This window comes from Triturus cristatus, chromosome 9 (assembly GCF_964204655.1).
Source record: "Triturus cristatus chromosome 9, aTriCri1.1, whole genome shotgun sequence".
NCBI lineage: Eukaryota > Metazoa > Chordata > Amphibia > Caudata > Salamandridae > Triturus > Triturus cristatus.
The window spans coordinates 166,449,285-166,476,271 of NC_140592.1; the positions used below are offsets into that span (position 1 = coordinate 166,449,285).

Sequence of the window (26,987 nt, forward strand, 5' to 3'; positions counted from 1 at the left end):
ACCTGGGCAACAACTGTTGGAGAATTAGGAGGAGTGCGTATCCAGGAGCTCAGTACTGAGCGAGATGAGCAAGGGTGGTTAGGCTGCTTCCTCTTAGCAATTGTCACTTTTGCTGGCTTCCTTTTACGTTTTGCCCCAGTAATTGCCTCAGTGCCCACCGGGGTGTCTAATATAACCACATCTTGGGAGGGAGCTTGGGATGTAGTATCGCCATCAGAAACCGCACAACTGGTGATAGAGCTGTCTGGTGCACTGTTATTCGAGTCGGCGCCCTCCAGTATGGGAAGTGGGGGGGAGAGGGGATACCCCCAAACCAAGGGAAAGACGCCTCTCGGTCAGTTCAATCTCGCTACTCACAATGCTAACAGCTCTTTCCAGCATGCTATCAATACTTGTTGCGGCGGGCCTTAAGGCCGACTGGCCCACTCGCTTCCCCATGATCGCGTTAGCCAGATATCGTGGGAGATAAAACAGAGTTAATGTAGGCTTACCTTTTCAAGTCAGTTCAGCTAAGCTCCGATGAAAGGGGGGTGGCCCAACCCAGTCTACGACAGGGCGTTTTAGCGATGTTTAAATCGCTCTGCCGTGTCAGGGCAAGCGGCAAAGCAAGGGACTCTGGGGATTGAAGTCCCAAAGAGTCAATGGAGCCGTTCCCCTCACGGCAAACAAGGTGAAGGAGTGAGGGCGTCTGTGCTGGAAATAATGATGGCAGTTGCCTTCACGGCAATGGTGCGGCAGCGATCTCCTCGGTGCTGCAGAGCCCCGCTGTTGTCCTTCGTTGCGTGCGTCTGACATCAACCAAAACCAAGGCCCGATCTGAGGGAAATTTTAGAATTTGCAGAATTGGAGGAGGGAGGTAGTGTCGTAGAGGCTGTTGTAACTCGAGTATCCGGCCTCCGTTTTGCCTTCCTCGGTGTGCCGCTGCCTCTGCCTCAGCGCCGGCTGTGGTCAGTAGGGCCGCCGGCGGGCTCCAAACCGCTGTCCCCCGCAGCGCTGCTCGTCACCGGGACCTCGTCATCCCGCTCGCCCGGCACTCCTCCGCTGAGCCTGTGCGAGGAAAGCAGGCAGAGGGCTCGGTGTGGTTGTAGAAAATAGGCCTCAGCTAGGCCTACCAGTGCAAGGGGTTCGCCCTTCTCTGCACAGAGTCCTCAGACTATTAGAAAGAAGTTGGCACAGAAACTGAAATAGAAAATACATAGTTTATTAAACCTCATAAGGTGGAACCACATTCACCCAGCACCCTGTGGTGCTGAATGAAGGTAGCACCCAGAGTAGAAGAACCATGGGTCTTTTATACCCACACAGGGGCTCAGGAAAAGGACGGTGCAAGCATACATGAGAAGAGTTACATACATAGATGGTCATACAGAAATGCACCGTCAACAGCAAAGGAGGAGCTACCAGTTGCTGACTCTGGTAGAAACAACCTGATAGTTACAGACTAAAAACAGATGCATGGACAGTTAGATATTCCTGCGCATGTGCAGGGTAGCAGAGTCTAAGTATAGCCAGTCCTTTAAACAGAGCACAAGGGAAGACAAAATGGCTGCCAGAAATACAAAATGGATTCCACAAAATGTACAGGATAGCCTCTAAATACCAGATGGATTCTGCTAACGCTAATTTAATCGCAGCCTATTTACGACATGGTCGCCGGCCAAACCCCGGTTGTTCTTGTACTCTACAGTCTCCACATTGAAACCTTGGCTAGCCACGCTCCTCGAGGAGCGGGGCAGTTTGTGGGGATGCAGGCCTACTGGCGTCCTACCCAGAACACAATGAATCATAAATCAGTCAAGAAAGCAATGCCCAGCTAGTGCTATTTGTAAAACAATGCTTAACTTCTATCACACAATGGAATACTGTAAGTATAAAGTTCAGAGGGCGGAATATCAGATGTTAATCATTGGGCGGGGAAACTAGATGCTGATTGCTTAACTAATTTCCTCAATTAAGGCATTATAGCAAATTAAAACAGAACCATTGTCAAAAATATGCATATAGTCCTCAGGGGTAATAACGTGGCCTGCTTCTCACAGGGTGGCCCTCAAGGTTCCTGCCTTCCCCTTCAAAAGTCACCTCTGGATGGTTACTGAGTGGCATGAAGCACTGGTTCTCAAAGTTCATACGCCACACACACTTCCACTTATGTACACTGCACCTCTTTTTGTTTGTCAATGGCTGGTCCACTTTGGCTGGTTGAGGGCAAGGGATGGCTTAACTCAAAGTCATGTGCGCTCCTGAATTTCCCACTAGGCCCAGCTCAGTCAGTGTTACTGGTATCTCTGGCCTTGCATTGATGCACAGGTGTGCTCTCCGGTTCAAGATGCAGTCTGGTGCATATTCAAACTGTGCTTTGTCAGGACTTTTTGGTGTAAGATGGTGCTTCATGGATGAGTCTTCATCAGACCCAACACAAAACCCACCATCCAAACAAAGTGATCCCAGGTTCCAGTGGTGATCCAACAAAGTTCAGGAAGATCCACCAATGGGGAATGCAATGTTGCAGTAGCGCTCACCTTCTCTTGATGATTTGAGTTCTGATGAGTCTAACCGTCAACTTATGGTCATGGTTCTTTAGGTGCCATGCAATCAAAGGCAATTAATCTCCTTGTGGAGGGGGACCGTGACAGGTGATTTAGCATCAGTGCATATCGCAGTGGCCAGAGGGCCATCACGCCTCACCACCCAACCTGGCAGTGCACATACCTACCCGGGTTGCATTGCTGTGATCCACACCACATGCCTCCTATTAGTTTCTCCTTTTCAAGACACCATGTTCTTTATACAGTGCACCTCGAGCACCACTCTTAAGCATCAAATTAGCTCTTTCCCTCAAGACATGCCTCAGATAGCCCTCAAGTGGCAGCCATTTCCAGGCTTCTGGACCCAAACCTGTTTAAAAGGATTTGGCAGGCAGTGACCCTAACCCTAGGACACCAAACAGTTTCTTGGTTTCCAATGCAATAAGACGGCTTGATTCTAATAGAGAAATCTTTTCATACGGGCTGGTATTTCCTGACACATTTTTATGCTACGTTTGGAGAGCATGGGCCTGATTCACAAAGCTAAAGTTACAACTTTGGTCTAAGTTAGACCAAAAGTCTAACTTTACTACTTTTTGGTATTCACAAAGGTAAGTCACGAGTAGTATCTTTCCGTCCGCACTTGGAGTGGAATCTCCGCACTCAGGTGGATCTTCGCCCTGGGTGTGGAGATTCCGCCACGAGTGTGGAGATTCCACCCTAAGTGCAGACATTCCACTCCGAGTGCAGACGTAAAGATACTACTCATAACTTACCTTTGTCAATACCAAAAGACTCAAACTTATACTTCTGGTCTAAGTTTACCTTTGTGAATTGGGCCCTTTGTGTATGCCACAAGTCTCCTCTGTGACTGGTTCCAGGCAGTTCCTGGCTTTTGAGAAGTCAGTTCAGACAGGCGCAGCCACAGACTCTTTCACAATGTGACCTGGAAGGTGGGATGTAGTATGGAGTCTCTTGTGATGCAAGACTCAAAACAAGAGCACAAAGAAGGTGGAGGCTCCATATTTAACTACTTTTTAACAAATGTTAATCAGTAGACCTGTGTGAAATTAGTTCTATGGAACAATGGAGCAGGAAAGTACACAGAAATGTCCCACACTTCAAAATGACCATATGTGTAATTTCCTCCACACCATAGTGTCTGGCCCACTTCAAAGAACCCCAGGAATGTTACAGGGAAGCACTACAATTCACATGCTGTCTGGGGCTCTCTACAACCACTCAACTTCAAGGAAGCTACGGTAACCCCACTGCTGAAAAAAGCAGGGGCAGATGTCACCAACCTGAAAAACTATCGACCCATATTTCAGCTCCCCTTTCTGGCAAAAGTAATGGAACAACATGTACTTAGAACCCTCTCAGTATTTATCGAGAAACATCAGCTACTCCATGTACGGCAGGCAGGCTTTAGGGCCCACCACAGCACAGAGTTGGGGATGCTATCAGTGTTGGATGAGCTCAGGCCTACGGCCGACAAGAAGCCTTGAGCTTTAATTCTGCTAGACCTAACAGCCGCGTTTGATATGGTGTATCATGGCCAACTGCTGGCTCGTAATCAGGATATGGGAATCTGTGTGGGGGGTGGATCTCCTCCTTTCTGACAGACCGAACACAAAGGATCCAACTAGTAGACCGAGTGTCCAGTAAAGGTGCCCTGACCTGAGGAGTTCCGCAAGGCTCTGCACTGTCCCCACTGCTTTTTAACATTTGTCTCCAGCCATTGATGGCAGCCTTGGTCCAAATAGACTGTCAAGTGTTTAGTTACACGGATGACACCCAATTGATCCTTCGACTCGACAGATCTCTTCAAGCCCAATCGTGTGTACAAAGTATTCTTAGATATACAGTTAACTGGATGACTGCCAACTCGCTCAAAGTTAACCCATACAAAACAGAGGTACTAGCTATTATCACGGGAGGTAACCCCTGGACCGACCTCTTCTGGCCACAAGAGTTAGGTGCCACACCCACACCAGTACCGATCGTAAAGAGCTTAGGCATCAAAATAGATGCCACGCTCACACTGTCAAATCAAGTGTCCACAGTGGTTGGGACCTGTGTGGGCCTGCTGAGACAACTCAGGAAATTGGCACCTCTCCTTTCATTTTCAACCCTGCGCACGGTGGTGTCATGATTGGACTACAGCAACGCCCTGTACATCGGACTACCAGAGAAGCTGCTAGGTAAGCTGCAAGTAATAATGAACGACGCAGAAAGACTGATTTTTAAACTTCCAAGACACTCACATGCAGCACCATTGCTGCGGCAGCCGCACTGGCTCCCCATCAAGCAGCAAGCCAGGTTTAAGGGCCTTTGCATCGCTCATAAAGCTCTCTATGGGCAGGCTCCAGAATACATCAAGGATCGCCTTAGTAGCTACGTGCCAGGGCGTACCCTTCGCTCATCTGAGGCAGGCCTGCTGTTCTGTCAGCGATTCAATAAAACCACCACTGGCGGACAAGCCTTCTCAGTTCTGATCCCCCTCCTATGGAAAAAGCTACCATAAAGCCTACATAGGGAAACCTCTCTTCTTCCATTCAGAAAAAGCTTAAGACCATATTATTCACAGAAGCCTGGGAACAATACACACTCTGACCAGGCGCACTGACAGATAGCTGATGGTAGGGTTCAGCCACTCTCTCATAAGCGCTAAGAGACCGCTAGTGATTACGCGCTATACAAATATCAATTTACAATAACAATCTCATGTACGTCTTTGGTTCAGGAAATGGAAATGGATTCCTGTCTAGCTACATCCACATGTAACATGCACAGCCTTCTGCACACACAGAAAAAAATAAATCTCTCTCTCTCTCTCTCTCTCTCTCTCTCTCAGTCCTCCTCTTCATCTATCTCTCTCTCTTTGATTTCTATCTCCCTCTCTCTGATTTCTCTCTCTCATCTTCAGTCCCTCTCTTTTGAACAGGCAGCTGACAGTGTGTGCAGAATCACATATTAATTTTCCCTGAAATTTCATTAGGTGTCATGTAAATTTCACAAAATTACGCTTTTATAGTAAAATGTGTTTGGTAGGTATCTTCCACACTGGGACGTAGATCGCTTAAAAATTCATATGAGATACTGGCAGGAGACTAGGTCAGTGAAAAATGATTTTGGGTTTCCACATACACCTCATGTGTGTAAAGTGTATGTAAAATTGAACAATGGGAAACGTAATGAATTTTGTTTTTGAGAGAATTTCAGGAATTTCACCGGCCTATTTTATTGTTGCCCAGTCCTAAATATGGCGTTATAGCTCAGATTTAATATACTATTGAGACAGAGTGACAGAGATTGTAGTAAGACCATAAATACGGTTCTGAGCATGGATAGTGGACTGCCAGTTATTACAACTCAAAGAATGTACCCTCATCCCTTTTGCTCAGGATCTACAACTAATGTGGCAGGCAGTTATCTCATAATAACACCCTCTAGAATGTTTCTTAAGGCTGCAACGAGAATTACAGCTCTACACGCAGCTGCGTCCATGCAGGTAACTGCGGTGGGGCCGGGTGGTGGGGGGATTCCGACGGACGATGCCGAGGGAAACTTAAATAAATAATTAATTTCCACTAGGCATCGTCCGTCAGATTCCCCGCCCTCCCCCCATCCGACCCGTGGCTGTCTACACGTACCCATAGATGTTGGATGGAAGGACAAACATGGAAGCACCTCTCCACACACTTCCCAATCAAGATGTCTGAACATAAATAATCTGCAAAGGCCACTTTTTGCCAAGGGTGTAATTTAGAGACAGGATTGCTGTTTCGAATTATCATTATTGAATATTCCCTAAAACATGTCTTAAGCACAAAAAAGATCAATAGGGGTAATATTTCGCTGTACACAAAAAACCTTCAATGTAATATAGAGTTCACATAACATGTGCGTAATGCTAGCCTCTGGTCTTGACATAAAATGAGGCTCCAGGAACCACAAAACCATGTGGAGGGGAGGCACCAATGTGCATAAGTTATATGGCCAGGTTGAGCTCCTGGAGTTCTCTTTCTCTCTTTGTCTTTCAGTCCCTCACTTTCTTTCTCTCTCTCTCTCATAATCAGTCCCTCTCTTCTGATCAGGCATCTGGCAGTGTGTGTAGAATCGCATATTTATTCTCCCTGAAATTTCAATAAGCGTCATGTAAATTTCACAAAATTACACTTTTATAGTAAAATGTGTTTGGCAGGTTTATTTCACACCAGGGCGTATATCGCTTAAAAATGCATATGAGATACTGGCAGGAGACCTGTTCAGTGAAAACATTTTTGGGGGTATGCACATACATCTCCTGTGTGTAAAAAGTATGTAAAATTGAGGAATGGGAAATGTCACGAATTTTGCTTTCAAGGAATTTCACCGGCCTATTTTATTTTTGCTCAGTCCTAAATATGGCATGATAGCTCAGATTTAATAAACTATTAAGACAGAGTGTCTATGTTACAAGTAGGTTGTAGTAAGAAAATAAATCAGGTTTTTAGCATGGATAGTGGACTTCCAGTTATTACAATTCAAATAATGTACTTTCATTCCTTTTGCTCAGGATCTACTACTAATGTGGCAGGCAGTTATCTCATAATAACACCCTCTAGAATGTTTCTTAAGACTGCAATGAAAATTACAGCTCACAGAGCCAGATGTACGACCCTTACATTTTGCGACTTGCAAATTGCGTTGCTTTGCGAGTCGCAAAATGCAAAGTACAACAGTGTCACAGACACTGTTCGAGATTCCCAATGGGGTCGCAAATTGCCTGCCTCATCAATATTCATGAGGCAAGCGCAATTTGCGACCCCATTGGGAATGGCTAGTGCTCCCAGGGATGGTGGCCTGCTGGAGTCAGTAGACCACCATGTCCGGGGCTGCTTTTTAAATAAAGACGTTTTTTTATTTTTTATTTTTAATGTAGCTCGTTTTCCTTAAAGGAAAACAGGATGCATTTAAAAAAGAAAATGAAACTTTTCAACTTCATTTTTTAAGGGCTGGCAGTGGTCCCTGGGACCCCTGCCTGCTCTTAAAAAATATTTTCTCACACACTCACAAAGGGGAAGGGGTTCCCGGGGGACCCATTCCCGTTTGCGAGTGGTTTACCACCTACTTGAAGTAGGTGGTAAACTGCGAGTGTTTTGCGGCCACAACTGCAGTCACAAAACAATAGTCAGGGCTGGACTGGCTGTAGCAGGCACCGGGCGTTTCCCCAGTGGGCAGCCAGGGTGGGGGCCTGTTTTGTACCCCTGGGTGGCTGTTTTTGTTAACTAGGGTGGCAATATCGGCCCCCTGTAACAACATCTGCCGAAACCGGCCCTAGAAAACAGCTCAGCCGCACACCCCCCTCTCCCGCATTGGAAGGCCGGCTGATCGTTTTGCCAGGGCCAGTTTTGGTCAGTTTTGGTCAGTTTTGGTTCCCAGTCCGGCCCTGTCAATAGTACATGGCAGTGAGTCACGAACAAGACACACAAGAACATCAACTTGGCAATATATGAACCATATTACTAATTACCAATCATATATGCTTATTTTCGCTTTAGTTTGAAAACGCTATTTTCTTCCAAGGGTAGCTAACAATAGGCAATGTTAGGAATTAGAATGCTAAGTGTTTTTTTTTTTTTATCTTTCATGAATAAATTGTTGATAAAACAAAGACCAATGGTAAAGGCTACATAATTTTTGTGATTCTGTGGATGCAGCTTTTTGTGCTTGGTTATGGTTTTTACCACATAATTTGCACATTTCACAAAAACGTTGTTTTTAGCTCAAATAAATGAGAATAATATTCTGGGAGAATGTGCTGTATAATTTAGCTTTTGCCACATAAGTTAGATAAGCTTGTTGCATGATTGCGTCCTCCATTGCATAATCCCTGACAAGGGTAACGTTCTACAGAATGGTTTTTGGGGCAGTCATTATGATGATGAAACCCATATTTCTCAGGAAACCGTGAAATAGTTTCCATATTTAACAGTTTCAACCCACTGCTTAATTGCAATAAGACTAAGTAAACATGTAATTATTCTACGTATATATATTTATTTTGTCAGTTTTGTGTAGTGCAAACTTGGCCCAAAGGCTTTAAAGCACTTTACATGAGCACCAGATTACATTACACAAGGTCAGAATTTTTCTCAGGCACGGAGATTAAAAGAGTGGACCAAAACTTCAGGATGTAGAGCAGATGCCAGGATTCGAACCAGGTTGCCCAGTACCAAAATCGGCAGCTCGGGCTGTTAGGCCACATCTAAATATGTACTTCCACACCTCATTCTCCACTTCAAAACGCATCTCAAATGTTCAAAAATCTTGATTTTCGAAACCACTGCCTTAATATTTTCACTATCCCCGGAAGTAAAATATATTCGGTTTTAAATAGAGATAGGGAGAGGATGTAGCCTAGCGGGCTAGGGCTGTAGATCTCAAATCTGGGGAACTGGGCTCGAGTCTCTGCATTGACGTTCAACATCCTGTGATTCTGGGCAAATCACTTAATCTCCCCATGCCTAACAAAAAAATAAATGTGTCCTTGTGTAACGTAATTGGTGCTCATGTAAAGCGCTCTGATACCTTCGGGTCAAGTTTGTGCTATATAAAACTCTTTAAAAAAATTAAAAAAATATGAGGCTAAGGCTGATCCTTTGCAAAATGGAATTACTATGTCCAAATATGGTAGTTGATATTTGCAAAATCATTCTAAACACTACTGTATTTGATCCTCTTCCCCCTTGCCTCTGAAGACACTGTTATTGCTGGACCTAGTCGCGTGCCTGTTTTTGCATAGGTTGGCGCTTCTTCATTATATGTGCTGCATAAAGTTTCATTATATTTGTGGCACTAGTGCCATGCTCATCCCTCTGATTTAGAGGTACCATTCCTCCGTGAACGTAAAGGCTCTGTTTACAGTCCATCTTGTACTGTGCTGGGGCTTCTGGTGGGGATCTAGCATCTGCTATGGTTGCATCTGTAGCAGGACCATGAGCTGCATTTGTATCCAGTGTCAGCCGCGGTCCGTGCAAGTAACAGCGGTGGGGGCTTGTAAGGGGGGATCCCGAGGGACGATGCAAAGGGAAAATTAAATAACTAATTCATTTTCCCTCGGCACTGTCCCTCGGGATCCCCCCTTACACGGCCCCACCGCCTCACCATGTTACCTGCACGGACCGCGGCTGCGCAGTGTGACAACATCTGAACTACAAGCAAAACAGGAACATTCACTGAGAGAGTTGCAATGCCTTCTGCCCCCAGTTTGCTGAAGAGCTGAAAGAACAATAGACCTACATGCAACAGAAGTACAAAAACAGTGCTAGGTTAATTAGCAATGATTCTTAGTGCTGAAAAGAGAACTTCGTTTCTTGGGTGCATTCCACCTCTTTGATTATTGCTCGGATCTGCATTCCATGGGGCTAAAGGTGAATCAATTTGGTTCATTGTGCTTGTGTTCATGACAGTGGCGTAGCTAGACCTTATGCCGCCCGTGGTGGTACCTGCTTTTGCCACCCAGCAGCAGCCGCCGGTAAGAGCGGGGGCAGGGGGTGTGCTGGCGATTCCTGCATTCGCCGTTTGACAACGCCCGCCGGTAAGAGAGGGGGGAGGCCGCCGCCCCCAAAACTCATGTTGCCTAGGGTGGACCGCCCCTCTGCTTGCTACACCACTGGTTCATGACAAACCCTGTTTAAGCACCCTGTTGAGATAAGGAAATCATGAACATTTAAGTGAAGATGCCACGTCAAAGTTTCCAAAATCATCATGATTTAAATATGGATTAATTACGTGCTTGAAGACTCTGTGGAAATTCATATTATTTTACATTTTGATTATTCATTTGAGATTTTTGTTTAAAGTTGATTGTTTGGTGTTACGTTGGTTTTACACGGGTTAAGGGTGGGGTTAGGGAGGGACATAGGTTGCTAGTAAGGCGGGATAAAGTCACGTGTTATACAAGTTTCACAGGTGGGTAATTAGATACACAGTTTAAAGTTGCAGCGCGGGAAGACGCAAAGGAAGCTGGCCCCGAAGGAGGAGTGAGGTGTTTTTCTGCTAAAGACTTGTTCTTACATACACAGGTATGATGAAGAGAGCGGTTCCGCCATCGGAAAATAGGACAGTAAAGAGGGGTTAGAATATTAACATTCATGTGAACTTTAAACAAAGGTTGTTATAAGTTTTTGTCAGAGAAGGTTGGAAGACTCCGGCATATTTAATGAGGGCAGGGATTTGTTTAAATCAGAAGGCACGATATTGGTGGGAGTTAGGACTGTTGGGTTCAGAAGGTAGATATAAAGGCACTGAATTAATGGGTATGTTTAGTTGTAATCGATAAGACATGCCACTTATTTATTGATTATGTATTAACCACACATTCTCAGAGTATGTAATTGACGCGTATTTTTTAAACATCATAGATACCCCTGACGAAGGTCCAGGCGGACCGAAATGCATTGGGTGGATTTTATGTGATCGAGGAACTCAGTTACAGCATATGCCTATGAATAGGCCTGGATGGGCAATTCTGGAGCAGTTAAAATGCAAAAAGCGATGTAACTATGTACCTTTGACGTGGCGAATAAGGATTGGACTACTCTTGAAATAAAATGGATGAATATTGATTTACAAGCTGAATACGTGGATTATTTAAAAACACAAATGTGAATGCAGCTGTGCAACTCTTTGACTCGCAGAAACGCCTGTCACCATTTCATGTCATACCCATGTGCCTGCCATATCCCTACTGCAAAATTACATTTTTGAAAAAAAATACAATCCACTTCGAAGCACATATATGATGAAAGATACACGCACTCCTCCTTGCAAAGTAAAATGCAACAGCCAGGCTCTGTAGGCCAAACCCTATGTGCAGTGGGAGTTGGTGTCTGAAGGGGGCTGGGGACAGCACCCAGCCGCTTCAGTTAATAAAATGCCACAGTGCTACCTTAATGCCGCAGGTCAATTGTTGCCATGTGGCCCGCTCTTTGTTAATTTCAGTAGAGAAATCAGCAAAGAACTTAATATTGACTTAGATTTCACATACTTTGGGAGGTGAATTCTTTCATTACCCTATTTTGTTTTGCAGTGCAGGGAGATATCCGCACCCCAACCACATCTTGAAATGCCAACCCCACCCCTTCCTCTGGCCAGCTCCTCCTACTGATTTTTTGAAGTTTTCCAAAGTATTTTGCCAATGGGTTAACTTCGCCATATATGAAAAATTCCCACTGCCCGAGAAACTGCAAAGAAATAGCAGTGAAACCTTAATTTTACATTTTCACTAAGGCCTATTTCAATTTTAGCACCTCTAAAAAGGCCGTTTCACATACAGTCGATATTTTCAATATTCTTGATTTCTTATCATTCAACTGTGTTTGGTGGCTTTGAATTGACAAATGAAGATGAATTCTTAGGCGTGCAACAGTATCATCTTTGCAAACTTGTTTGTTATTTTTCTTGAGACTTAGGGGCATATGTATCAAACGATTTTTTAATCGCAAACGCTGCGATTCGCAAAATTACAGCGTTTGCGATTAAAAAATCGCTAATCGGGATGTATGAGCCAATATCCCATCGCAAAACTAAGGAATTGCTAATTTAGCTAATTTTGCGTAAGCATTTAAGAAATTGCAAATTGCGATTTCTTAAATGATATGTAACACGCACCCAAGTTGTGCGAATTATCCTTAAGAAATAGCAAATTACCACCAACTTCTAGTTGGTGGTAATTTGCGATTTCCTTTCAAAAAGCACTTTTTTGAATTTTACAAAGTGCCACGTGGCGCACATACATGCCCTTAGGGCATTATGTGCGCCATATGCACACACATGCTCATTTCAGGGGTGCATCAGGGTGTCATCATGACACCCTTGCACCTTTGAAATTATTCTCAAATTGCGATTAGCAAATTGCGAATCGCTATTTGAGAATTACTTCCCATTCATTCCTATGGGTCTCCTGGCCCATAGAAATGAATGGGCAGGTATTCCTTAATTGCGATTTCGCAATTTGCTATTCGCAATTAAGGAATTTTAAGAAATCGCAAAAGTTTTGCGATTTTTTAAATACATCCCGTTTTGCAATTCTCAAATAGCGATTCTTTAAAACTCGCTATTTGAGAATCGCAAATGGTGATGTTGATACATATGCCCCTTAGATCTTAAAGTCCAATGGAGCAGACAAGTAGAAGTTAGGGTTTGGGGTCAACAGAAAGAATATGATTCCCAGGAGTGAGTTTCCATCCATTAACATGAGGCCATTGGTAATGGTCAAGAGGATGGGTGTAAGTGTGTGAAAACTCCCTCTCAATGAGTGAGATTTGATGTGTTTGAGAGAAATGATGTCACTTTGTTCTAGTAATCACAAGGTGATGAATGAATTCTTGAATTAATCTGAGCCACTAGCAATCACTTGGGCTGCATCCCAGTCCATCGTTTTTCAACCACAATGTCGCCCCAGTTTAAACCCAGCCAAATACAAATCAGTCTTGACCCTGCTCCAAGGGGAACTGGTGGAAATGGCCCTCTCTGCAGGGTCACCCCCAAACCTTATGCCTTCATCCTCCACTTTTTCTGACTTCATTTTTGCTGGCCTTAGAAATCTGAGCACTTTACCACTGCTACTCATTGATAAAGTGCACATGCTCTCTCCTCTAAACATTGGCTCATACCAAACTGCCATATTTAATTTACTTATAAATCCCTAGTAAAGTGCACTACATGTGCACAGGGCCTGTACATTAAATTCAACTAGTGGGCCTACAGCACTCATTTTGCCGTCCACTTAAGTAGCCCTCTAACCATGGCTCAGGCCTGCCATTGCAGACTCTGTATGTGCAGCTTACACTGCCATTTCGACCTGGAAAGATGAACCTCTTGCCCGGCCCAAACCTTCCCTTTTATACAAAGAGATCACCCCCAAGGTAGGCCCTGCATGGTCCACAGGGCAGGGTGCAATGTATTTAAAAGGCAGGACATTCACTTTTAAGTTGCCCATGTCCAATAGTGAAAAGCTCTCAAATTTGTTTTTCACTACTGTAAGGCCTATCTCTCCCATCGGGTAACTAACATTGGGATTATCTGATTGCATGTTTTAAGTGTAATCCCCAATTGTGAAGAGATAGTCTTTTCAAATTAGGTGTCTCTGGAATCACAATTCAAAATCACAACCTATGGTGAATTCAGATTTTAAATTGCACTTCTGAAAATGCCACTCCAAGTTGGCATTTTCTTGCTTTAGCCTTTCGGGGCCTGCTGCCTGTCTCTGAAACACGTCTGTGGAGGGTGACAGCTGAGTTTTGCGTATTCTCCCTAGACAGCTACTGACAATGGGAGCTGAGGTGTGTCGTGGTGGGCAATCCTGGCAGGATGGGAGGTTGGACCTGGACACAGCCTCACTTACACCTGAATAGGCTGTGTCCGGTTCCCACACAAAGGGCGGCATACCCCCCTATAGTGAGTCTGGAGCAAGGGCAGGAAGGGAGCACCACTTCGCACTTCAAAGCTTTCTTTGAAGTCTCCCCACTTCGAAGATGTATCTGCGTATGAGTACTGGACCTCTGACACCATTACTTCAGTACATGTCTGGACCTGTGACCACTCTACCAGGAAAAACTGCTGTGCTGCTGGAAGGACTGCCACTCTGCTGGATTGCTGCTACGCTAGACTCTTCCCTTCCTGTGCCCTTGCATTACTGAGCTGCCCTTCTGCCTGCTGTTCTCCTGCCTGGGTGTGAAGGGCTAGACCTGCATCACTTGAACCAAGAGTGACTCAAAGGGCTTGCTGGCTCGCCTCCTGTTCTAAGTCTCAGGGATATCAAAGTCTTCAACTATCTTCATCTGGTCTCTACATGCTAAGCTATGAGTCTACCCTGCAAAGTGGTGCCACCCAAGCCTTGGACCCTTGGATGTGAGGCCTAAAGTGCTTCTACAACCAGAACCCATGCATTCTTGCATTTGCATGAGTTGAAACCAGCACATCTTCACCTTTGTGTGGATCGGAACCATCGCACCCTCGTCGAAGCATAGAAAGGATCCAGAGCATCACACTCGGTACCAGCACATCGCCTTTGGAATCGCCTACTGAGGGAGCAGTAGCCGCACATCGCCTTTGTAACTGGCACGTCGCACTCTGAAACCATGCATCCCTGCCATTGCGTGGAGAATCTCGAAGCATCTCATCCACTGTGTGGCTCGACATCAACGCATCACTTCGCCTGCACCTCGCATCTTGGTCAGCGACAACGCATCCTGTATCAAGGTACTTTTGTTCAGTGGGCCTAAGTGTGTCCCTGTATCTATAATTAAATCAAAGAGATCCACCTTAAAGGGAGCACTGATCTAACAATACTATGTGTGGTGATGGGGTAGTGAGAGGAAGGGTCGGGAGTGAATAAGGGTAGGTGAATTAAAAAGGACCACGGAGCCGCGGGTTGGCGTCATTGGAAGCCAGGCTGAGTCAACCAAGACAATTACGTGGGCGACACCCTTCCCTACCCGTTACAGAGACTCATGGAGCATTACCTCCTACATTACATAATTAACACATTAGTGGTACTATTAGGTATCGTATTAAGTGCATGAAATTCATGCCTTTTTCTCATTTTTTCACTTTTGTATATAGCACACCTATTTGGTATTATCAACATAGTGAGTACTGAGGGGATCTTTCAGTCCTGATGAGAAGCCTTTGCTTCGAAACATGTTGACTTTATAGGAGTAATCCACATTATAGGCAGGCTATCTCCGCATCATCTTTTTACCAGGTCCAGCCTTGACGACCTATTAAAGTTTTTTAAGTCCATGAGGCCAGGTCCTTTTTAATTCACCTACCCTTATTCACTCCAGACCCTTCCTCTCACTACCTCATCACCACACATAGTATTGTTAGAACAGTGCTCCCGCGTAGTCGTAGGTCGTGGCACGCCCCGTCCTGCAGCGGGGCGGGAAGACCCCTATGATGAAGCATGCCACCAAGGGCCCTTTTGGTGTGTGAGGGTTATTTAAGCAAACACTGTGTGCATCCACACCAGGATGAGAAACACACTTCCCTAACACAGTCAGACCTTTAAGGTGGATCTCTTTGATTTAATTACAGAGCATTAGAGGAGGACGTATCCTCCCTAGTGTCCCTGTACGACACTACCTCTTCACTCCCTCATTTTGTTACATAAAGCTGTCCCTGTATCTAACCTGTGTTCCATCGTGGTTGGTCTGAACTTTTGACTTTGCCTCGGTACAGCTAGAACAGATAACCCATTTAAGCTCTCATTGCATCTACACATTATTTTGCATTTATTCTTTAAAAGTTCATATCTTGACTTCTACTTGTTGGATTTTTGTCGTTTTGGTCTTGTTTTATTTATAAAATCATAATCTATTTTTCCAACCTGGTGTGGAGTCTTTTTTGTGGTGTTCTTTTTTGTGGTGTTTTCAATATGTTACTGTTTGAAGTGTTGCACAAATACCTTACACCTTGCCTCTTAAGTTAAGCCTGACTGCTCTGTGCCAAGCTTCCAGAGCTCGAGCGCAGGATCATTTAGGGTATGTTATGACCTACCCTGACTAGGCTTGTGGTTCCTTCCTCCTTGGACTGGGTGCATAACTCTGCCAACACTCCAGCCTGAATTGCCAAGCCAGGTCCTCTCTGAACCGGAATACAAGCAACCTAGGACTGTTTTCACCCTTATTATAGGTTCATCAGTCAGGTATAGCTTGGTTCCAGTGACACAGTGAGAACAGGGCTCACGCTTGGGCATATTCGTTGCAACTGCAAGAAGGTGTTGGATGGAATGCTTGACTTAATCCCAGCCAGGCTGGATTGTTCCCATCGGAGCTGGCTCAAGACTGATTTGCATTTAGCTGGGTCCAAACTGAAGTGGTATGGTGTGCAAAATAACGATGGACTGGGATGCGACCCAGAGTATTTACCAGTGGCTGAGATAAATTCAAGCATTCCATCCATCACTTTTTTGCATACTTTAGAGTGTATTGCCCTGAGTGGGATGGTTATGCTCAGAATGAGGTCCCTTGCACAGTCACTGGAACCGAGCTATACCTGGATGATGAACCCTAACTAATACTCGGATGCTTGTGTTCTGGTTCAGGGAGAACCTAGCTTCGCAGTTTGGGCTGGACTGTTCCGATTGGAGCAGGGCCAAGACTGGTTGCATATAGCTGGGTCCTAACTGAGGTGATATGGTGTGCAAAAGAACGATAGTCTGGGATGCGGCCCTGAGTAAGTACCAGTAGCTGAGATTAATTCAAGCATTCCATCCATCACTTTTTTGTACACTTTACTTTGTTCTAGCTGACATGAATAAATATGTTTGGCTGTTGAAAGCACGCGGTGCATATGATTTATGCACATACATATTTAACCCCTTCAGTGCCCGCCCCTTTCCCCGCCCTGTGCCGGCCGTTGCATTAGCGGGCGGGGTCTATGACGAGCTGGACTCGTCATGGGCACAGCGCAACCGCGGCCCATGACGAGTCCAGCTCGTCATGGGCACTGAAGGGGTTAAAGGTTCTTTTATTTACATGAAGTTAAAAAGAAAATTCTATCTTACTAACTCTTCTTGTTTGAAAGAAACCCAGCATCACTCCATTCACTAACAGCACACAAATAGCGCCTTCTTAGCAGAGATGCTTTTACTCAATTCCAAATATTCCTTGGTCTCCCCCAAAATAGTTCACACTCAAGCAATGGTAAACTCCTCTTTGCCAGACAAATGCTACATTCATAGAAAGGCCACTAACCCTCTTGGCCAAATAAATAGCAAAGTCAGTGCAAGTACCTTCCTCCTCGTTCAGCAAACACATACCAGGCTCATAGCAAGTGTGCTTCTCTTCTTCCCCAGATACAAAGTACAACTATAGCAAGCGTGCCATCCTTCTTCGCTAAACAAATACCGTACTTATAGAAGCGGCAAATTCCTGTTTACCAAACATTGACACATTGAAAGCAAGTCCACTAAGCATCTTCACTAAACAAACTTTAAATGAATAGCAAGTGCACTGCCCCTTTTCAGCAACGACCATGCTCAAAGCAAGTGCACTACCCCGCTTCACTAAACAAACATTACATACATAGCAAGTACACACCTCCTCTTTCCCAAAGACCGCACTCAAAGCAAGTGCACTACCCCTCTTCAGTGAAGACCACACTCAAAGCAAGTGCACTACCCCTCTTCAGTGAAGACCACACTCAAAGCAGGTGCACTACCCCTCTTCAGTGAAGACCACACTCAAAGCAAGTGCACTACTCCTCTTCACCAAAGACCACACTCAAAGTAAGTGCACTACCCCTCTTCACCAAAGACCACACTCAAAGCAAATCCACTACCCCTCTCTACTAAAACCAACATTACATGAATAGCAAGTATTCTACCCCCTTAACCAAAAACCACATTCAAAGTAAGTACACTACCCCTCTTCAGCGAAGACCACACTCAAAGCAAGTGCACTACCCCTCTTCAGCGAAGACCACACTCAAAGCAAGTGCACTACCCCTCTTCACTAAACAAATATTACATACATAGAAAGTACGCTCCCCCTCTTTACCAAAGACCAGACTCAAACCAAGTGCACTACTCCTCTTCACAAAGACCACACTCAAAGCAAGACCACTATCCCTCTTTACCAATGACCACACTCAAAGGACATGCACTACCCCTCTTCGCTAAACAAATATTACATGAATAGCAAGTACACTACCCCTCTTTACCAAAGACCTTACTCAAAGCAAGAGCACTACTCCTCTTCATCATAGCCCACGCTCAAAGCAAGTCCACTACCCCTCTTCACTAAACAAATATTACAGGCATAGCAAGTGCACTACCCCTCGTCAGCAAAGACCACACTCAAAGGAAGTGCACTAGCCCTCTTCACAGAAGACCACACTCAAACAAGTGCACTACCCCTCTCCACGAAGACCACACTCAAAGGAAGACCACACTCCCTGTTTACCAATGACCACACTCAGAGCAAGACCACTACCCCTCTTCAGCAAAGACCACACTCCAAGGACATGCACTACACCTTTCACTAAACAAATATTACATGAATAGCAAGTACACTACCCCTCATTACCAAAGACCCAACTCAAAGTAAGAGCACTACCCCTCTTCATCTAAGCCCACACTCAAAGCAAGTCCACTACCCCTCTTCACTAAACACATATTACATGCAAAGCAAGTGCACTAACACTCTTCAGCAAAGACCACACTCAAAGGAAGTGCACTACCCCTCTTCACTAAACAAATATTACATGAATAGCAAGTACACTACCCCTCATTACCAAAGACCCAACTCAAAGTAAGAGCACTACCCCTCTTCATCTAAGCCCACACTCAAAGCAAGTCCACTACCCCTCTTCACTAAACACATATTACATGCAAAGCAAGTGCACTAACACTCTTCAGCAAAGACCACACTCAAAGGAAGTGCACTACCCCTCTTCACTAAACAAATATTACATGAATAGCAAGTACACTACCCCTCTTCAACAAAGACCACACTCAAAGCAAGTGCACTACTCCTCTCCACGCAGACCAGACTCAAAGCAAGACCACTGTCCCTCTTTACCAATGACCACACTCAAAACAAGTTTCACTAAACAAATATTACACGCATAGCAAGTGCACTCCCCTCATCAGCAAAGACCACACTCAAAGAAAGTGCATTACCCCTCTTCACTAAACAAATATTACATGCATAGCAAGTGCTTTACCCCTCTCCAAACACCACACTCATAGCAAGTGTACTACTCTTCACCAAATAAGCAGCACAATCATAGTAAGTGCGCTACCTTTCTCCACTAAATACATACTTATAGCAATGGTAATACCCTCCCTGCCAAGCAAAGGTCATACTGATAGCACGTTCACTTCCCTCTTTACTAAAGATCACACTCATAGCAAGCGTACTAACCTCATGACAATGCACATACCACTCTCGTACCAAGTATACTAAAGAAAAATATAACTCACAATAACTGCACCACTTGTTTTCAGCAAACACAAGACATCCGCTGCAGGCGCACTGCCCCACTTTGCTGCATTGAGCGCATACAATGCAACTCTTTCCCAAGTATATCACAAGTGACAAGTGGCTACATTTTCACCAAACAAATACCCTGCAGCAAGCACACTACCCCTTCCCCCGCACATATTATTACAAACCCAGATTAAAAACACGTTTATTCTCAACATATAATTCCACATTATAGACCCACAACCAAACCTGCAGGCTTTGTCACTGCTTGCCCGAGGCAGTCATGCTCGGTTTTGGAATCTCAAAAGGTGACATGCACATAATTCTCCCCCGCATGCCACTGCTGTGAGCTGCATTGCTAAGCACTTACTGTATTTGTTTACATGGCATATTATGTGAGGAATGTGGCTCTGCCCAGCAGATACTGAAACATTTCCTGTTTTTTAACTATGTATCTACTTATGATTTGGTTTTATGTAGTGGTTTGTATCTTCTTAAGCATACTTCAGGGCACTGCAGGTGAGTAAGAGTCTCTATAATATCATGGGGAAGTTTGAGCCCAATATGCACTATGTCTGGTTTGATATTCTTAACATGCGGCCCCTATTAGATAGTAGTAAAGGTAAAGGTAGTTTGGGATAGTTCTCGATTCAGGCTCAGTCACAGGCATTACAACAGTGCGTTTTGCAGTCAGGAAAGAGCCCTGCACTTTCAGTGACCTTCCACCATCTATCCGCCACCTGAAGGTCCACTGGATGGTAAAATGTGCCTCTGTCCCGGCAAGGTTTCTATTGAAGGTACAGTGAGATGCATGTTATTATAGGTATGCTGGTTATAATTGTAATAAGGTAATGTTATCCTACGGGAGAGATAGGACTTGCAGTAGTGAAAAACGAATATAAGAGTTTTTCACTATCATGGTATGTAAAACTTAGAGGTACACATCCACCTTTTTTAATACACTGCACCCTGCCCTCTGGGCAGCTATGGGCCTACCCTAGTGGTGACTTGTATGTATTAAAAAGAAAGGTTTGGGCCTGGCAAAAGGTTTATTTTTCCAGTTCAACATGGCAGTTTAAAACTGAACACACAACCTGAAATGGCAGGCCTGAGGTATGTTTAACGTGTGACTTAAGTGGGTGGCACAATCTCTACTACAGGCCCATTAGTAGCATTTAACTTACAGATCCTAGGCACAGGTAGTGCCACCTTACTAGGGACTTACAAGTAAATTAAATATGCCAATTGGGTATAAGCCAATCTTACCATGTTTTAAGGAGAGAGCACAAGCACTTTAGCACTGGTTAATAGTGGTAAAGTGCGCAGAGTTCTAAGGGCAGCAAAAAGAAAGTCAGTAAAACAGGAGGTCCGAAAGCAAAAAGTTGTGAGGAAACCCACGCCAGGTCTAACAGGAGCACATCATTTTTCCCTTTCACTCATTCAGAATGTTTTCCTAAGGTCCTCACCAAAGGTCACTAAAATTGTGCCACCATTACCCTCATTCTTCATGGAGCCTTTCGCAAGTATCTTCATTGCCCATTGAACAGTGCCAAATTCGAAAGTGTCTTATGTTAAAGAAATGTTTCTCGCGTCATCATCCTACTCAAGAGGCTATTCTTGCACTACTTTGGGAAAGAATCTAAGTAGATTCTCCAAACGCTCTTCGTGATCTTCTAGGTGAATCATGGAGGTTAGGGCACATGGCAGCAATGGGGAGGAATTAGCAGAGTCTCCAGTTCTTGCCACTGCCAGTTCCACAGACTCTAGTTTTTCGTCAGCTGAACAGGCTTTCTTCTCAGTTTCTATCAACCGTGTTTTGATGTTGTAACGCTTGGTCTCAAAGGCAATCATTCTTTACTTTAGGTCATCACGTATTATGAATTTTCCCTATGAATGCCATCGGGATTTGCTCTCACTTGGTCATGCAGGACAAGTCTTCCTTTTCTTCTGAAAACCACTCTGCTGCAGCAGGAATACAGAGCCGGAAAAATTACTCAGTACAGGTAGGGCCTTTCAATGGCATTGGAGCCGTGGCCAGAGGTCCTGGTAGACCCTCTACCTGGGTTTCTCCTTGTTGTCCTATGATTAGAGACCCACTTGGGAGTGATTGCTGGTCACATGGAGGGCCTACAAGAGTGCTTCAGGTATCACTAATTTTTGACAAACCAGACAGGGTATGTTCAGACGTCCAGGTGCTTTCTCAGTGTGCCATACCCCCTTTTCCGTGGGCATCTGTCAAGTATCTCACATACAAGCCTGGATGCTTCCTCAGGCCAACTCTAATAGTCAGCGTTAGGAAGAAGTAGGTGAAGTTAACACATGGTTCAGCTACCAATCCTAACATCCTTCTATCCCTTGCTGCCCAGAACCATCATGCCACTGCTGCAGACCCTACAGCAAGTCTGTTGCGTCCGTTGCGGCTCTTCAACATTTCTTGGACATATGACACTCACGATCAAGCCCTCTCGCCAATCCAGGTTTGGGACACAGCTGACATTGCAGATGGACGCCTCCATCTTGTTTCTCGGAGCGGCGGGGAGACCACATACCTCTATAACCTTTCTAAGCTCCGCAGTCAACCAAACTCTACTGCGACCCAGCAGTGACAAAGTAGGCTCTGGTACTGCTGGAGTTGGACAGGGCTCCAACCAGTGTCTCAGGCTCTTTTCTAGCCCTTGCAGCATCAGCACTTGTGACAATGAGAAGAAACTGTTCTCTTAGGAACTTTCCAAGTTCCATTAAACAGGTTAAGGATTGTGTGCTTGCCTGATAGAAATATTGTGGGCAAGCTACTGCAGTACAACATGGGGCTTTACCTCACTAGATGTCTTTTTTGGCTTTCGTTAGGTTAAGATGCTATTCTATAATAGAGCGTGCATCAACTATTAAACGCTAATCATGAACGCCTCCCACCCAGTCAATAAGCATGTTTTACAGGGCCCATGCTGCTGTTACAGACCAGGAATGTTCAAACTAGTCTAACTTTAATTACAAACAAACATGTGCGGGCGGAAACTCAAAGAGGATGATTGTCTGCATGTATCCAGGGTTCACTCATCCTTCTCTGTAACTACCATTTTAAGAGCCTTCCCAAGTGGGGCCTTCAGCTCAGAGTAGGTAGTATTTTAATTACTGTAAACATAAGCACAATATTTTCAGCACCCTTCAAATTGTCTGGAATCATGTACTGTCCCTGCATGTCTGTTCCCTGGTTGATCTATGCATCAGATGAATTCCTCAATTCCAAGTGCCGCTTTGTGTACTAAAACCATCCTCATTCTCAGCTTAATTGAATTCACCATTGAGTTTTGTACCTGAAAATAAATTGCTTTTAACAGTCTCTTTAGTAGGGGCAGTAATTGCTATTATGAAGTCTCTCTTGTGGAAGAAAACAAAAAACATGTTCATTATTTGAAGAGTTTACCAGAGGCCACTGGAAAAACCTGGCATCCTGGGCTGAAAGTCTGAGTGTGAAATATTTGGATTGTGCTGCAGTCATTTTACCAGTTCCTTGTACTCAGCAAAAAGGGATCTATTTTATCATTAGATGGATTGCTTAAATGATTACGAGTCAAAAACATGCTTCCCAAACAAAATGCACTCTAAAAATAAAAGTTTTGAGAGAAAACAAAAAAGTACCAATGTACCGCTTTCAGTAAATGTTTTGGATGGGGCGGCTCCTCCCTTGGAGCTGAAGAGCGTCGCCCCACTTAAAATCTCCCCAAAGCCCCAGAGATGAAAAATAAAATGGTAGTTCATTACCATTTTATTTTTTATCCCCTGTCCAGAGCTGAGCGGCAGGACGGGGGCGGGCCGCTGCTGACTGACAGCAACAGGGAGGAGGGTGGGCTCTCTAATGCACTGTTTAAAGTGTACATGTCTTTTTGGCCTGCTGTCGTGCGACGACAAACAACATAAGCACTTTAAGCTCTCAACCCAGCTGTCTAAAGATAGCTGGGTTGAGAGTAAGTGTAAGCCTCTAGTGCGCTGTGGAGTGCTGGATGAGCCGCTTCCGCAAATAAGGACGCTGCTCACATGCTGCATGTGAGCAGCCCCAGGATTGGGCAAGGGAGTTCCAGCATCTGGTTCCAGTTCCTGCAAAGAAGTGGTCTGGAACATGGATGTTGCGTTAGGTAAGATTTATTTAGTTATTTTAAAAATATATTGCATGCGGGCCCCCACCCGCAGATGCCAGCCGCCAGTGTGTTTTGGGGGCTGATTTAGAGTTTGGAGCATCCACACTCCAAACTTAGAGATGTCCACCACCCCTGCGGACATCTCTGGCCATTGGCGGGAACCGCTGTCACTGTGATTCCAGTACACCCCTGGCCCCTGGAGTTTTCTCCCAAGACGTGGGGGGTCATTGAAATGTTTTTTCTTTCACCTAAAGCCACATTTTGATTGGTGGTGTGTGAAACTAAATGCTGGTCATTTGTCTGCCCATTCTAAATAGGCAGGTGGACAAACGGCCAACTCCCCAACAGCCCGTACTCCGTCAGGTCATCAGGAGTGCGTCAGCAGTAGAACTGTAGCAGTCTCCGTCGCTGACATACTTAGGCTTCGCGCAACTCTACACGAGGCAGGCAGAATTTCAGTTTGGAGGAGAGGGCACTCCTTTGCCATTGAGACAGAGTGCCCCCTTCCACCCCATATTATAAATCACACCACCGGTCTGCGCCTGCTCTAAACCTACACTCTTCATCTGCTGAGTCTGTCAGACTGTTATTGCGCATGGAAATTGAGCTCTTAGTGGACTTTGCTGAACAATTTATTCAGCTCAATTATCCTACACTTTGTTTTTAGCTGTGTCTGATTGGCTTCTAATAAAAATTTATTTTTTGACACAATCGTGATAATTTTAACATTCACTTTTTCACTATTCACCAAACACGAACTACCAGCTCCGCAGAAATTCTGGCGTTGAAGCACACCAGGGTGGCACTCGGCCTCTCCTGGTGGGGCCCGATGATGAAGCATGTCACCCACTAGGTTGGTGAGTGAGGGCTTTATTAAGAACCTAGTTGGATTCTTCTTAGTTTTTAGTTTAGTTTAGTTTTTCTTTAGTTTTTTTTTCGTTTTTTTTTTTTTAGTTGGATTCTTCTGTTGTGCTCTACATCCATTATTTAAAAGGCACACTCTTCTGTTGTTATGATCAGCTCTGAGAGTTTAACCAACCTGGCACAGGCGTCGTTTCCAGACTAAGGGCACGTGCTCAGTTCCAGACCAGGTCAATGTTACATGGAGTAACCTACTTACAAGGCAATGTACCCCTCCGCTCAGCATGCATGCCAGCTCCAGCATCTGTAAAAAAAACTGTCTTCTCCAATGTTCTTATAAATAGCTCATGAACACAACACACGTCCTCCCCCTCAGCCTCTGCCACATGTTTTCAGCCCAGAATCCAGGCCCACGCCAGAGGCAAGGGCATGCATATATTAACTACCATGGGAGAGTGAGGAAAGCAAGATGGCTCACTGTAATTCGGGTACCCCTGACCCCCTGTTTGAGGAACGAAATAAGCAGAGCAGGCGAAATGATGGATCCACAGCAGGTGTGCAATTCCGCTCCATTGACAGGAGACACTGGCTCACAGAAGCCTGCCAGTGGCCACCCACAACTTGCATCAGTGTCTTCATAAAAACCGTGCTTTATCAGAATCAGCTCCCCCACAGCAAAACGTGTCTGGAATCAGCGCTCCATCAAGGGCGCGCTTAATCATCAAGGGTGCAATCGCAGGGCGAAGCATTAAAAACCAAATAACAAAATATATATATATCCCAGCAAGTAGCTTATCTCCTCTATACGAATCTGCTGTTTTAAGAACTGGTGTCCGTCAATCATGTGGAAGGGTGGTCTTTAAAGCACTGTGCAGACCTTACACAACAGGGAGCCATTGCTTTCTCCACATTTTTCATTTCTTTGGAATTATGCGGTTTTTGGGGGACTAAATTGTGTGGCAGCGGTGATTAAATTATGCAGGACGAAAAGGCATAGTATACAACATAATGCAGCAAATTCTGTGGCGCTATTGTTTTAATACACATTGTGTGGCTAGTGCGGTAAATCCATAATTACACACATAACACTATGGCTGCATAATGTTATGATTGAAGTGGCCCTGATTAGAGGTTAGAAGTGACAGTGGAAATGTGCACACATGTTTACAAGATGCATATAGTCCTGGTCGTGTGGTCTGATGTCTTCGTTGGTGATGTTACAACCTGAAGACCTGGCTGTAATCCTGGCTTCCACGCTAGACCAAATATTGTGTGATTCTGGGCAATTTTTTTTGGGAGGGGCGTGGGGGAGTTGCAATTATGTAAAATGTAATAACCCTCCACCCCCCTTCGGGCTGCACTGGAGCCACTAGTAAGTTGCAGTATGAGGCACTTGAGAGCTGAAGTAAACAGACTTCTCACACAACCAGGAAAGACGAAGATTTTAGAAAAGTAAAGAAAGGCTGGCTGGAGAGAGCTTGTACACTGCAATCTGACTGTGTAAAAATAAAGTGTGTAGGACCGGAGGAGGCCCCCGCATGCTTCGCCCCCGGACCCCAGGCTCCGCCTGCAGGGCTGCCTGACTCGGTAGAAGCCCCGGCCTGACCTGGTCACACCGAGTTACTCATCTCGGAATGAGTAAACGTTCTGCAGCCCATGTGACGCTCAGTCATGAGAGGGGCTTTTCTTCCGCGCTGCTTCCCTGAGAGAGCCTCCCGCCCTCAGCGCCGCGGCCCTGCCCGTCCCAGGGACGGGATTACAGTTATACACACACGGAGTGAGGGGCCGCGGGATGAGGGGACGCGAGGGGTCCTGTCCCACTCTCCCAGGCCAGCCCCTCTCCCTAGAGGAGTGTGGGGCGATATATCACACAGAAAAGAACAGCCCTGGAGCACGACCAGGTCTCTCACCACACAGACGAAACAGCAAAAATGTGTTGACAAGCTCACCATATGACGCAGCTTTTTTAAAATATCAAAAGGAAAAAACAAACAAAAAAGAGCTGTCAAGCTGTGCCCTCTCCGGGGGCAGTGTAGCATTATCAGCTAGACAGGCGGTGCTGAAGCAGCTGCCAAGCTTCCTCTCCGCGAACAATAGAACGATCACCTTCGTGGACACTACAGAAGGACCTGTCATGCTTCCTCTCCTTAAAGTATAAAAGTATAACCTACATAGACACTACAGAATGACCTGCCAAGCTTCCTTTCTCCTCTTGTGGAAGTGTAGCATAATCAGATAAACAAATATTGCAAGAGAAGCTATCAAGCTTCCTTTCCTCAAGGTATAAAATTATCATCTACATTGACACTGCAGAAGGAGCTGTCAAGCTTCCAATCCTCAAAGTAGAACTATCAGATACAAGGACACTGCAGACGGAGCTGTCAAGCTTCCACTCCTCAAAGCAGAACTATCAGATACAAGAGCACTGCAGAAGGAGCTGTCAAGCTTCCTCTGCTCAAAGTAGAACTATCATATACAAC

General features: G+C 45.1%; 1 protein-coding gene and 1 long non-coding RNA gene across 2 annotated transcripts in view; one reads left to right on the forward strand and one right to left on the reverse strand.

The window, feature by feature from the left end:
* Positions 1 to 26,987, reverse strand: part of ARHGEF3 (Rho guanine nucleotide exchange factor 3) — an 898,185-nt gene that overhangs the window by 865,678 nt on the left and 5,520 nt on the right. The gene's annotated exons all lie outside the window — the stretch shown is intronic.
* On the forward strand, positions 10,511 to 11,147 carry LOC146797579 (uncharacterized). Its single transcript, XR_014969010.1, has 2 exons — positions 10,511 to 10,597; positions 10,937 to 11,147. It is a non-coding gene; the product is annotated as an uncharacterized LOC146797579 (long non-coding RNA).